The sequence below is a fragment of the Nicotiana attenuata genome, unplaced genomic scaffold (genome assembly GCF_001879085.1).
Source record: "Nicotiana attenuata strain UT unplaced genomic scaffold, NIATTr2, whole genome shotgun sequence".
Classification (NCBI taxonomy): domain Eukaryota; kingdom Viridiplantae; phylum Streptophyta; class Magnoliopsida; order Solanales; family Solanaceae; genus Nicotiana; species Nicotiana attenuata.
The window spans coordinates 260,985-276,586 of record NW_017671540.1 but is presented as its reverse complement, the minus strand read 5'-3'; positions in this window follow the sequence as shown (position 1 = coordinate 276,586).

The window sequence follows — 15,602 nt, the reverse complement described above, 5'->3', positions numbered from 1 at the left end:
TGACGACTGCCAGAAAGCCTTCGACAGAATCAAAGAGTACCTGTCAACACCCCCGGTTCTGGTTCTGCCCGAACCAGGAAGACCCCTGCTACTCTACCTTGCAGTATTGGATGGAGCATTTGGTTGTGTTCTGGGTAGCATGATAAAACGGGGAGAAAAGAGCAGGCCATTTATTATCCCAGCAAGAAGTTCACCCCGTACGAGGCCCGGTATTCCTTAATAGAGAGCACCTGTTGTGCTCTGACTTGGGTAGCTCAGAAGATGAGACATTATTTATGTGCTTACACCACGTATCATATCAAAAATGGACCCATTGAAGTATATCTTTCAGAAGCCCATGCCCACCGGCAAGCTAGCCAAGTGGCCTGCTGAGTGAATTTGACATTGTCTACGTGACTCAGAAAGCAATCAAAGGACAGGCCCTAGCAGATCACCTCGCTAAAAACCCTGTGGATGGAGAATACGAGCCTCTGAAGACGTATTTTCCTGATGAGGAGGTATCCTTCATAGGAGAGGACATTGCAGAATCCTATGACGGTTGGAGGATGTTTTTCGACGGAGCAGCAAATTTCAAGGGAGTTGGCATAGGAGCAGTCCTAGTATCAGAAACTGGCCAGCATTATCCGGTATCCGCCAAGCTCAGGTTCTCGTGCACCAACAATATGGCCGAGTACGAAGCTTGCATCTTGGGGCTCAAGATGGCCATTGACATGAACATCCAAGAGTTGCTAGTGATTGGAGATTCGGATTTTCTTATACATCAGGTCCGAGAAGAATGGGCGACCAAGAACTCCAAGATACTCCCGTATTTGCATCATGTACAGGAGTTGAGAAAGAGGTTCATAAAAATAGAGTTCCAGCATGTTCCCAGAGTTTAGAATGAGTTTGCCGACGCATTGGCCACTCTATCATCCATGATTCAGCATCCAGATAAGAAACTTCATAGACCCTATTCCAGTAAAGATTCATGATATGCCAGCTTACTGTGCTCATGTCGAGGAAGAAGCAGACGCAAAGCCTTGGTTTCACGACATCAAGGAATTTTTGGCCAAAGAAAAATATCCAGAGCTTGCAAATGCTATTCAGAAGCGCACCCTGCGAAGATTGTCCAACATTTTCTTCCAGAATGGAGGAATGTTGTATAGGAGAACTCCTGATTTGGGATTGCTAAGGTGTGTTGACTCAAAGGAAGCATCCAAACTGCTAGAGGAAATTCATGTTGGGACCTGTGGTCCACATATGAACGGTTTTGTCTTAGCCAAGAAGATACTCCGGGCAGGTTATTTCTGGATGACTATGGAAACGGACTGCATCCAGTATGTTCAAAAGTGCCACCGCTGTCAGATCCATGCAGACATGATAAAAGTGCCTCCAAATGAGCTTAATGCAACGAGCTCGCCATGGCCGTTCGCCGCATGGGGAATGGATGTTATCGGAGCAATCGAACCTGCCGCATCAAATGGGCACAGGTTTATCCTAGCAGCAATTGATTATTTTACTAAATGGGTTGAAGCAGCATCTTACAGAGCAGTGACCAAGAAAGTCGTGGCAGACTTTGTCCGTGACCGTATCATTTGTCCATTCGGGATCCCAGAATCAGTCATTACTGATAACGGTTCCAACCTCAACAGTGATTTGATGAAAGCCATGTGCGAAACCTTCAAGATCAAACATAAGAATTCCACAGCCTACAGGCCTCAGATGAACGGAGCTGTAGAAGCCGCCAATAAGAACATCAAGAAGATATTGAGAAAGATGGTAGAAAAGCACAAGCAGTGGCATGAGAAGCTGTCATTTGCTTTGTTAGGGTATCGCACCACAATCCGCACATCGACTGGTGCAACTCCCTACATGCTGGTTTATGGTACGGAAGCGGTCATCCCCGCCGAGGTAGAAATTCCATCCCTAAGAATCATACAGGAAGCAAAAATCGACAATGCAGAATGGGTAAAGAGTCGTTACGAACAGTTAGCTCTCATAGATGGAAAGAGAATGAACGCGGTTTGCCATGGTCAACTTTACTAGAACAGAATGACCAGAGCCTTCAACAAGAGAGTCAGACCAAGACAGTTTACACCAGGGCAGCTGGTGTTGAAGAAGATTTTTCCACATCAAGAGGAAGCCAAAGGAAAGTTCTCCCCTAACTGGCAAGGTCCATACATGGTTCATCGGGTTCTGACAGGAGGAGCCCTCATACTTGCATAAATGGACGGAGAAGTTTGGCCAAAACCAATAAATTCAGATGCAGTCAAGCGCTACTATGTGTAACCATTTAGGGTTTCCTTTATGATGTAGTTTGAACTATGTCTGACCTGATTCCCGTTTAAGAGGGGATACGTAGGCAGCCTTATGGGTTCGGTCACAATTCAATAAAATTTTCATTTCCCCCGCAATTGGAAATTGGGGCAGAATTTTGGGGAGGACCCTCAAAATTCCGAAGTAACTTCAGCCGATCATCGCAAGCAGCCGCCAGAAGCAGCAACTCACTAAACTAGGGCAGAAGTTTGAGGAGGACCCTCAATATTCCGTAGCAGGAGAGGTTGCAATGTCCTGAACCACGTCACAGTCGTCGGTTCATCTAAAAACTATTTCTTAAATATATATGTATGTCATATCTTTAACCAACTCATGCGTGTTTATTGTCGGAATCGCTTTGTTTAGCAACGCTACCCCAGGGATACCCACAGTATCACCATAAACAGAGCCGAGCCAGTCAAGCGAAGTCCACAAGGATATGAACTAACCTTCCCCCTCTACAAAACTCACGATTTTTCTTTGGATGCAGGCACCCAAGTCGCAGATCATCGAATACATTTATACACTCATATTTTTCAGGAATACGACTCTCTGAACCATCACCTATTTACATTTGCTATCCGCACACAACATCCCCAGCAGCCACAATATCAATGTCAAATATCAGCTATCAGCTATCAGCTAAGAATTTTTTATTATTACTATTCATCTTTCATCTTTTGCATAAGGCTACTATTCTGTCTTCCGAGGTTAAGCTCTACCTCTATCTGCATTCTTGCATTGCATAAGGCTACTATTCTTCCTTCCGAGGTAAAGCTCTACCTCCATCTGCATTCTTGCATTGCATAAGGCTACTATTCTGCCTTCCGAGGTTAAGCTCTACCTCCATCTGCATTCTTGCATTGCATAAGGCTACCATTCTGCCTTTCGAGACTAAGCTCTGTCTCCATCTTTGCATGGCTGAAATATCGCCGCTTTATTTAAATCTTGCATCGACTGAAAGATCGCCATTTTACTTACATCTTTGCATGGCTGAAATATCGCCGCTTCATTTAAATTTTGCATCGGCTGAAAGATCGCCATTTTACTTACATCTTTGCATGGCTGAAATATCGTCGCTTCATTTAAATCTGGCATCGGCTAAAAGATCACCATTTTACTTACATTTTTGCATGGCTGAAATATCGCCACCTCATTTAAATCCTGCACCAGCTGAAACCTNNAAGATCGCCACTTATTGCATCTCATGGGCTGAAAGATCACCAAACTGTCCAAGGGCGTCATTGTTCGGAGGCACCATTTTCATAGCCCGAGAACGCCATGCCATGGCCTGAGGACCCCACTTTTATCTCTGCATCGCATTATTCAAAGGCATCATGGTTCGGAGGCATCATTCGCATAGCCCAAGAGCATCATTTCATAGCCTGCGAATCCTTTATTATGTGTTTCATGGCCCAGGACACCATAGTCCGAGGACGTCATCCTAACCGTCCAAAGACAGCATTTATGGTCCAACGGAAACTTGCATCACGTTTAAATTCACGCACAATATATGTTGGTATTATTAATTTGCAGGTACACCGGCTAGCAACGGCCATCTCAGCAAGAGTGATCCCGCTCCCGTTCCCGCAGCCTATCAAACTCTGACCATCCTTCTCAATCTGAACATCGCGCCCTTCTTGGAAAATCTCCATCGGCATATTCCGTCGACGGGTCCCGAACTACATATGGCCTGATTCCTGTAAGACCAGGGATATGTAGGCAGCTCAGGAACCAGAGCTTGGTCAAAATTCTTCAATCCTTTCATTCGGTCAAAACTGGCCATCATATCTTTACCCGACAACTCTTTCATCCTTTCCGGGTAAAGAGGGGCAGCTGTTGATACCCAATTTTTCCCTATGTATTTTTACCTACAAAATACTTTCAAAATAGCATGTACATGCATATATAAGCATGCCCAAGAGTTTTGGTATTTTTTCCTAATTTTTAAAGGTTTCAAAATCAATTTATTGTCTATTTCTAGCAGTACAAATTCAATAATTATTCCCCTAATTATCATTTTGGTGAATAATTTATTTCTATTCTCATATTTAAATCAAAATATAATTAAGGTGATTTTTTTATATTTTTACAAATTTATTTGGTATTTCTAAGGCTAAATTGCATATAATTGCAATTATAGCATATTTTACGATTAACAGCATTTTTACAATTATAAAATTATTTCCAGTATTTTGGATTAATATTTATGTATTATTAATTAGTTCAGTGCTTTTAATTTATTTTAAAATCATTATTATTATTTTTTATAAAAAGAAAAGGGGAAAATTGGCTATTTAATCTAGCCTATCTTTATTTCAATTACAGCCTCATTTCCTTTCAATTTTAGCCTCAATTTGACCCCAGTTCCGCCCCAAATTAAAACCAACCTCATTCCAATTTTTTTAACCCAAACCACGACCCGATTTAAAACCCACCCAGCTCCCCTTTAATCCAGGTCGTTGATCATTTTGATCAACGGCCGAGATTCCCCCTTTCCATTTTTAATTCCCAATACCCCCTTAACCTAGCTCATTCTATCTGATACGCCACCTTGAAATCCTCTTCGTCTCCCAAACTCTCTCTAGCCTCCCCGAAACCCTAATCATCTTCCACCTGTTTCTACCATGTTTCCACCGGAATCCATGGCATTCCAGACCATGGATGGCCTGTACTCACTCTCTCTCACCATAAAACCTAAGCTGCTCGAGGTTCTGGAGCCCGATCTCAATGGCTCTCTTTAGATCTTTCTCAGATCTATGGCCTTTCCGGCCATTATTCCGGCGTACTCAAGCAATATGAGTCTTTTCGACTCATTTTTCTAGTGCTTACTGTTCTTTCTTTATGTGTGTTTCATGCTCGTATGTGTTCTTCTTATTATGCATGAGTTTGCTCTCTTGTTTCTGTTCGATTAGGCGAGACTTTTCTTCTTTTTTTTTTGTTAATCTTATGCTTGCATATTAATTTCTGTTGTTTTCCTCACTCTTTGCTATACGTGTTTATGTTTGTTCACTTTACATAGTTCTGTTTGTATATTTTTCTCCACTGTTGTTTGAAAACTCGCATCATCTCTCTCTTCTGAACTTGTTTGTGTATGTTTGTCTCTCATAAGTCTTTGAAAGAGATTTCTAAGCCTCTTTCAAAGGCCTTGTTTTCTAACCTCTAACTCTATTCGAAACCCTAGGTTTGGGGTTTCTTTGACAAGTGGTACTAGGGTTTAGCTTTGGGACCCTAGGCTTTCAGGCTCACCGTGAGTCTGTAATTAACTTGAATCTCTTTGGCTTGTGACTTTGAGACTTTCAGTGTTAAACTCTTTTTCTAAATAACCTACCGACTCTTTTTGTTTGATCTGTGTGCTTATATATATGAGAAATTTCTCTTTCAAAAGGTTTTTTTTACCAACTAAGTGATTGATTCTGAAACCCCCTTAATAAGGCTGATAAACTGTCACTGATTTTCCTTCGGTTGAACCTCCTTTACCTTTCCTCACTTGGTTCATTCAATTGAACTTGCAGTTTCTGATTTCATGGCTGTTAAATTCACTCCTTTACCATATTTGGCACAAACCGTGTACCATTGATTGTTTTCCTTAAATAATTTCCATGTACTTACCCCTTTTGTGCTACTTTGAAAGGTTTAATTAGAAATTTCTTTCCTTAACTAATTTCTACCCGTTGGAATCAGAATCCCTTAACTTAAGGGAGACTGATTTCAATGATTTCTTTACCTTTCTTACTGGTTCTTTTTACACTATAAAAGGGATTGCACTTCTACACTTTAAACAGACTTAACTTTACATCTAAACTCCCAATCGAATACTTTCGCATCTATACTTCAAGTTCAATAGCTCGAACTTCTTACTTTCAACTCACACATTTACCTTACTAATTTGAATTCAACACTCTACGTTGCATAAGACCTTTTGGAACTGCTGTGCTTGCAACTTGGCTTTTCGAAGAATACTATTTTCTTACTTGTTTTCCTTTGAAACTGGTATGTCTTTTATTTAATTTTCTGTCACACCCCTATGTGTTTACTTTACAGTTTCGGCATCCTTGTTTACTTTACTGCTTATGTTCAGGGATTTGTGTTAATTATGCTCCTTCCTTGCCTTTTCTATTGTGAATCCCTACCCCTACTCCCTTCTATGTGTTTGAGTTAAGGTTCTTGGCCTGGCAGTACCCTAATTACTGCCCAGGCTATAACCTAATCCACAATGGATCTTAACTCCTAAATTGGCTAACAGGCTGGTCAGGGGTGTGCCAGCGTTCCCAATGGCTGAGCATGACCACCAGCCTGCCATGGCTCTCCCTGATTCCCTCTCTATGCACTTACACTTATTCTTAAACCCTTAAGTTCTGCCCCTCTCTTATGAGCCTTGCTTTGGGGCCTTGAGTTCCCTCTAAACTTGGACATCTGAGGGCTGGCATTTCCACACTGCACTATGATCTTAATTCTGCAATGTGTTTGGGGTGTAAGCACTGCCCGGAGTCCTTTGAGACTCTTGGGAACTTTGACACATCCCAAATGTGAGAAAGGCTTTTGTAAATCTGATCCTGGAAGTTGGTTTATCTCATATTGTTGGACTTTGAAGTCTGAATTAGGCTGTTTGGATGTAGCTGGAGCTTCTGATGTAATTTTACTTTTCTTTTCTGATTCATTTGGGTCTGTAATAATTTGTAATAACAATTGGAGATGGCTAGTGGAAAGGGATGGGGATGAATGCATGCCAATGGTAGAAAACTTTCCTATAGGTTATTTACAATTTCCGCATTCTGCATTTTTAAAACTCATGCCTACAAGTTTTCCTGCGTCTTAGAACTCATGCCTATAAATTCTGCACTTCTGCATCTTAGAAATTATGCCTATAAGTTCTGCATATAGAAATCATGATCTTAGGTTTCTGGACTTCTGCATTTTAGAAATTATGTCTATAAGTCCTCCACTTCTGCATTTTAGAAATTATGCTTGTAAGCTCTGCATATAGAAATCATGATCTTAGGTTTCTGCACGTCTGCATACACACGCCATTAGGCAAACAATCATAGGTTTAATAAATAACCAACTTCACTCTAGATACTATGCCTATAGGACTCTTGCATTTATGTGATCGTTTAAAGCCAATTACGCTTAGAAATTATGCCTGTAGGAATAATCAACTGGACCAGCTTCATCTATTTCATCTACGAGTCTAAAATCAGTCATAAGGTCGTCAAAATCTGTAGATCTTTCGTTTATATAACTTGTAACCTTTTCCCTAAAATCAGTACGCTCTATTAGATGTCATGCCTATAGGTCTCACTTAGGCAAACTATTAGGTAGTTAATTGCGTCAATTTTGATAAACTACATCCAGACAAGGCCTAATTCGGACTTCTTATCTGAAAATATGTAATAAATCAGCCACCCCCTTTACGTAATTTTAATTAAAGACCTAACCAGTACTTGGAGTCATGCTATATTTGCTCTTTTAAGTGAGGAGGCATGTGTGAGCCTTAATTGCTATTTGTTTCCCCTAACCGTTTATGTGTTTTTGCTTGTCGCCTAGACTTTTATCCTTTTGAAATTCCGAGAAGTCCCAAATCCCCTCCCTTTAGGACTAGTAGTCTTAATGCCTCCGGGACTGATAGGAATGGGACGGGTAATAGCATGCATTATGTAACGATACTATCCCGCGCTTTAATACCTTAACGGGGTGGGAAAGGTAGATATGGATATGATGACCGATGCGATAATACCTCATGTAGCCCCTCTTTGAGGAGTGATTACTGGGTGTTGCATTGACGTGATCCATATTAATCATAAACCTAGGACCCCCTCCCTTTTACTTGCTTTCATCTATCTCTTTTAAATTGTCTAAATCTTTCATAAAATTGCTGCCCTCTTTACCTTTCCCCACGTTTTAATTTATTTGCAATGTTGTATGCGAATCCCTCCTGTTTGAGCCCTTAATTGCTTACTTGATTATGTGAAGTCACAATTATAGCATGGCCGGGAACCACACTAGTGGATCTTGGGGGGTGCCTAACACCTTCCCCCTGAGATAATTTCAAGCCCTTACCCATTCTCCGGTTCTTCTTCTTTTTATTTCCTTCTTAGTGTCCTGATGCACTCAATCATTAGGTGGCGACTCTTCTAAATCTCAAACCCAATTCCCAAAAGGAAAAGTGTTGTCCGCCCAAATGTCATAAACCCGATTTCGCCTTTAGAAAAAGGGGGCATCGACATTCGTAACTCCATAGCCTCTGGAAGATAAGTACAGACGTCTCCGTACTGATCCCCCAGACTCTACTAAGTTTGCTAGTGACTCATAAGACCTATGTAACCTAGTGCTTTGATACCAACTTGTCACAACCTGGAATTCCCATCGTCGGGACCGTGATGGTGCCAAACATTTCACTTGCTAGGCAAGCCAATGTTAGAACATTTTATCCATTTTTAACAGTTTAAATTAAATAATGAGAAAGAACTGAAATATCTAAAATAATCAAAAGTAAAAATGCGGAAGCTAAAACAACCAACTTCTAATACAACCCTGGACCCGGTGTCACAAGTGCACGAGCTACTATAACACTACTACTAAAAAGACCTTTAGCGGCAATTATTTAGCAGCAATAATGCAATTGTTGCTAATAAATTCTTTAAGCTGAAAAATTAGCGGCACATGACCATTAGCCAGTAAAAGATATCTTTTTACCAGCAATAAAAATAAAATTGCCACTCAAAATTACTAATTGAATTAATTTTTGGTTTAATCTATTCCCTCCGCACAAACACAAAAAGAGAATATATTTCCCTCCAAAATTTTTGGACAGAATCATCATTCCCTCCAATTAGAAAAGGTTTAGGAAAACAGATTTCCCTAAATCCAACAATTCCGTCGAACTTCTGCCATAGAAAAGCCCTAAACACTGCTGCGTCAATCTTCTGCCTAGTCCCCGTCGATTCTTCCAGGTAAGTTCTCTCGTCCCTGTTAACTTCTCTTCTTCCCCTGTTAAATCTGTTGCTTGCAATCATTTTGCAATCGATTTTGAATCGTTTTGCAATGGATTGATTTATAGTGGATTGATGCGATGTTGCTCGATTGATTATATGAATTATTTTACAGTGAATTGATGCTGCTCGATTGATTATATGGATTGATTTATAATGGATTGCTGCTGCTTGATTGATTATATTGATTTATTACAATGGATTGATGCTGCTCGGTTGTTTATTTTGTTGCACCTTTCTTGTTAAAAGTCAGAAGCTTTTCTTTATGAACCAGTGATTAAGACTCAATCTAAAATAATTTTTTTTGCCCTTTGATTTGCCTCATGAGTTCACATATGATTTTTGGCGTAGAATCTAAATGTGTAGAAATACGCAATAGTAACAAATAGCTCGATGAATGCAATGGAAACATCGATTATTAGCACTGCCTAGTACAACAACTTTTTTTTTCGGGCAATCCGCTAGGCAAGCGCCTAGGGTTAGTTTTTTATTAATAATAAAAGGAAAATACAACACATAGGAAAAGTACAAATAAGGGGCGACAATAGCACCAGTATTGTTACCTATATGCCTCGGCTATATAATCACTCCTCTCCGGCTATATAGCATCAGGTTTTGACATTGACTGGATATTTGTAGTGTTGGTACAGTTTCACCAGTCATTTGGATATTAAGATTATCAACAGAAACTATTTCTGTCAAAACATGTACTCGAGCAGCTCTTTCATTTGAAGTTTGCTGTTGTACTCCATTGCCTGAAGAATTAGTCTTTCCAGTTATTGGCCTTGCCTCATCACCAATCTGTTGCGTCGTATTCCCAGCCTCCTTCGTATCTTGCTCATGTTCATTCACCAAAGCGTCAATTGAATTCGAAACACCAATGGTCGTTGATGATAAAATCTGATTATGGAGACCAGGAGATTTAATTTTGGTAGGTGTACGATTCATCACTGTCCAGTCCTTGCTCTTTGTAGCATAGTTGCTGGTATTTGTAGCAGATTTTCTTGCCTGCCCAGCACCTTTAGCCAATGAAAGCCCAGCCTTAGGTGTATCTAGATCAACCTTTGTAGTCATAGTACCAGTAGATGTCAAAGCTGCAGATGTAGCCTGCTCAATTCCAGCTGCAAATTTGTTCGCTTGCTCAGCTTTCTCCAGAGCTGTCCTAACATGTACAGCATTAGCACCTGAAACATCTGTACCTTGTCCCTCATCATGTACAGCAGTAGCACCTGCTGGTTTTTCAACTGCTGTAGTAGATAAAATACCAGTAGTTGCACATTTCAAAACAATAACACCACTTTAAATCCCAGATGGACCAGTGACATGTTTAGCCACATCAATGTTGTTTGAGACAGCTCGATCAACAGGTCCAGCTATTCCAATGTCTTCCACCATATGCTGAAGGTTGTCTGCTTCATTACTTTGCCTAGTATCCGAAATTTTTTTTATCTCCAGTAGGTTTTTGCTGTCCAGAAGCATTATTTTTTTGGCTTGCACCTAGATCCTTAACTCCAGCTGCATTGGCTTTATTCAAGATCCCTTCACGATTTAAATTCAATGCAGCAGTATTGTCTTTTCTTGGTACTGTTCCTTTGGAATTTTCAGTTACATTTGCTGCAGTATTACCTGCTGCATGTACTGTTCCATTGGAATTCACAGGAACTGCTGTATCTCCTATTGACATCCCTTGTTGCTTATCCATCATTGAGGTCTCACCTACAGGAGTGCCATAAGCTGCTCGATTCAACAGTTTCCCATTTTTAAAATTAACACTTTGCTTTCCTGCTTCAATTTGCAAAAGTTGATGGTCGACCAAAATTTCATCAACCAGCTTATCACCGGCGAAAACAATAGTTTCATTGATATCCTTCAACTTCTTATTATCTCCAGCTTGCTTCTTCTTCTCCAGACCTACACCCTCGATCTTTTTCCCAACTTCAAGTTGCCCTGAAGCATCAGTCAAGTCATCACCAACAGCAGTAGCTTCAAGTATTCCAGTATGCTCAGTTTCAAAATCTGAACCTGTAGCATCTGCAGTTTGCCCAGCTCTTTTAGCATTCAAATAGTCCCTGGCATCTCCTTTTAACTTCTCAATATTAGCTGTCTCACCAGCACATTCTCCATCATCGACTGCCCCTTCTCCACTTCCAATTCCATCAACTTCCTTTGCCTTGCCATTCATCAAACGACATGATCTTTCTTCATGTCCTTGATCTTTACAAAAAGTGCAATACTTAGGTAAATTATCATAAGTTACCTCCTGATAATGTTCCACTGTTTTTCCAGTAGCTCTATCCACAATTTGCAACCTAATTCTCTTAGGGTGTTTGTCTAGGAGGTTGAGTAACACCTTAACTCTAGCAACACTTGGTCGTGTTCGATCTTGAGTAGCTTTGTCCACAGCAAGAGGCTTCCCACACGCTGCTGCAATTGACAATAACGATTTTTTTTGCAAAAATATTTGGCGGCAACTCATGAAACGAGATCCACACAACTGCTTTTGAAGTTTCTGCTCTTGAATTGAAATCTAGTGTCCATGGAAAAGTTCTACAGAAATATTCTTGACCCTTAGACTTTATAAAACTTGTAGATTTCGACACCACCCTAGTACAGCAACTTGGGCAGCCTTCCTTGCTTTATTACTGTTCCAGCAGTATCCAAAATTTTAGTGGCGAATCCTCCCTGTTGGATTTAGTTAGTAGTCACGCATTGGAGCAGTTCCATCAATTTGAAGTAATTGTTTGCCTCCTTCTACGTGTAGTATTTTTCATCTAGTTCATAAATGCTTATTGCATAGTGATATTTGATTTAATTGGTGCTTTCTTTGACCTTTAGAGGTTTTTTGATTTTGAAGTGCTGAGATTCGAGTTGCCTTCTTGTTGCTGTTGTTCAAATTTAGTTATTGCAATTACTGCAATTATTTGGTTCATTTTTTGATGCCGAAATTATGTTCACGGGTTGTTTATTTGGACTTACGGTTTCCTTAAAATCTCGACACTTTACGAACTGGTTAGCTTCTTATCTATGCAATTTGGACCAGCATCATTTTTATTGTTGTTATCATTTTCACTGAACTTGTTTCCTTGCTGAAGTAGGAGAATTCACAGCCTCCTTTTGCACTGCCTTGGAGTCTTCCACCACTGTCACCTGTTGATTCTGAGATGTGTCTTCCACATCCTTGTCAAGTACTGCAAATTTTTTTTGCAACTGGCACAATTGCATTAGTTGTTGCTGTCACTGATGTACCAGTTGTCATTCTCCATCTCTTTTCCAGTAGTAATTGCCTTAGGTCTATTATCCTTGACTTGGTTCCATGTAGGTCCATGATTACCAACCACCTTTCCCCTACTCGGTTGATATGAAACACACAAAAAATCAGATGTAAATATTAAACAGTTGCAATGCAGAAGAGGCTAATATAAGATGCTATTTAACTAAAGAATCATATATATATATATATATATATATATGTAAGCAGAAGTCTCACATTTCCAACAAAAACAGACCGAGAATCCACTTCTTCCCTGTTTGCCTGATTTGCAGCAGCAGCAGGGTCTGCCTTCACTTAAGGTGAAAAAATAAATAAAAATGAAACAAAAAGGAGAAACAGAGATCGTGACTACTTATGCTTTCTTCACTGTTAGAGATAAGCATTTGACAAATATAAATGGAAACAGCATCATTTTCATTGTTATCATTTTCGGAGTATAACACGCTGACAACAGTACGAATGAAGCTTAAAGTACTCCATCGTCAACACATCCAGAAAAGGTTAGCCGCAAACTTATACACCAAATGTGACTCTATGATACATAAACTATTCACATTTCCTGTCCAAAACTTTCATAATAGACAAACTTTCAATTCAAGACTTGTTAATGTCTCATCTGTTTGTTTAATTCTAAGCAGTTTTTGATGCAGGTCTAATATTTGTGGACAAGAATGTCTCCTATTGCTTCCGCAATTCAATTTGTAAAAGTACACTGTTAATATTGGAAACAACTTTGAGACCATATAAATTCCTTACAACTTATTGCAAATCCTCTCCTTCATCAAACTGCTATTACTAACTTTGAGACCATATAAATTCCTTACAACTGTACCATTTTGTAGTAAGTCAGAAAAAGACTTAATTCCTGTCAAACAATGCTTTACTGTAGCAGGGTTACAAACCTTAGTGAACTAGAAGCTGGCTTTACATTTTCTACCAGATTGCCTAGTTTTATAACTTTCTTGGCTTTCCATCAGTGATTTTATAACTTTCTTGGACTGTTGCTACTGATCGCGCACTAGGATTCTTGGACTGTTGCTACTGTTTTACACTGCCTGGAGATTGCCTAGTTTTATAACTTTCATCACGATCAATCTGTTGCCCTTTCTTCATAATATCCTCCAGAACTTGTTCATTCATCAAAGTCTCAAATGAGTTAGAGACAGTGACAGTCTTTGCTGCATTAAGTCTTTTCTGCACTACCAGCTGACTCCATACCCCTACCATCCTTAGTATTAGTTTGTAAAGGTGTATTCACATCCATATGAAGCCTTGCCAAAGCTGTAGCAGTAGGGACATCGGCTGCGCGTTTTACAGCATCAATTGACAACCTAATTACCTCAATTTTGAGGACTGTTTGAGCAGCAAAACCTGCACAGTTCAGACTGCAAATTCAGCATTGTTTCTACATTGGTGAGCTGCTGAAACCTGAAGCTTTGGACTAGCATTAGAGCAAATAAAATATGTATTATTCCTGTTACTGATATCTGCACTGTTTCAACAATTTCTGCAGTTTTTGTTGACTGTTTTCAGCTGAAATTTTCTGCACTTTGTGGTTATTCTGCTTGATGGCTGTTGTTCTGTTAATAGCAATGTTTTTTCTGTTTATGAATCGTGACAGTGATGGAATTTTGAAGATGTTTTTTCCGCATTGTATTTTTTCTCCTGATACAATTATTTTATAATTTCAGGTCATACAGTTTGATGCTCGATAATTCAGCGGGTGGAAGATTTCATAATGATGAAAAGTTGCAAAAATCGTTTGAAGACCATCATTCGTCTGGATTATTTATATAATGACATTAGCTATATAGTTCAAACAATATAAGTTTAGTTATTGTGACATCGATATTTTTGATTGGTGCTTCCTTTAATTTGTTAAGATTTAATGAGATATATTATATTTTTTTTCAAATTAATATTAATATATTTTCTTATTTGGGTCATATTTTGGATAAATGTAGTAACTATTATTAATGGTGACTACAATATTGCTATTAGCGCTAATTTAGTTGGATATACCAACTATATAAATGGACGATAAATGGACAAATTAAGATGTTTTACAAGGGATATTGCAGCTGCTATAATTGCTGTAAAACAATTGCCATTAAAAATATTGACTTTTAGCGGCAATTTAGTTAAACATATTAGCCACTAAAATGGCAAACTAATATGTTTTCAAAAGGGATACTATGGCCATTTTAATTGCCACAAAATAATTGCCGTTAAAGATGCGAATATTTAGCTGCTAGTACTTTAAATTTAGCGGCTATAAAAATGGATGCTAAAGGAGAATAATAAGCCATTATAGATTGGATTTAGTAGCCATAATAATTGTCGTTAATGATGTGAACTTTTAGCGGCAATTATTTTGAATTTAGCAGCTATAAAAAATGGTTGTTAAAGCAGTATAATTAGCCGTTATGGATTAGATTTAGCAGCCATTATAATTGCCGCAAACAATTGCCGTTAAAGATAATAATCTTTAGCGGCAATAAACAATACCTTGTACCAGCTTTTGTGACAATAGACGCTAAAGGATTTATCGACCCCAACATCAGTGGCTAAATACCAATGGCCGGTAAAAGATACAACGGCTATTGTTATTGCCGCTAAAACTGTTTTGTATTACCGCTAAACACCCTTTTTGTTGTAGTGTAATAGTACAAACAAAGGTCTGAAATAACATAAAGCTGTCTGAAAAGAAAGTACACAGCCAAATAAAAAGGGAAGGGGGCTCTAGGAGCTGCGGGCGCTGAGCAGCTGTAACTCAAGTCCCCACAAGCTGTCGAATCTGAGCGCGCTAATAACCGCCGCTGGGACCGACAATCTGCACAAGAAGTTCAGAGTGTAGTATGAGTACAATCGACCCCATGTACTCTATAAGTGCCGAGCCTAACCTCGACGAAGTAGTGACGAGGCTAAGGCAGGTCACTCACACTACAACCCGTACGCAGTATATAATAAAGACAGAAATGGAATACGGAATGAAGATAGTCAACTAAAAGTAATAGCTACAGCCTCAAGAAATAAGCCAGTGA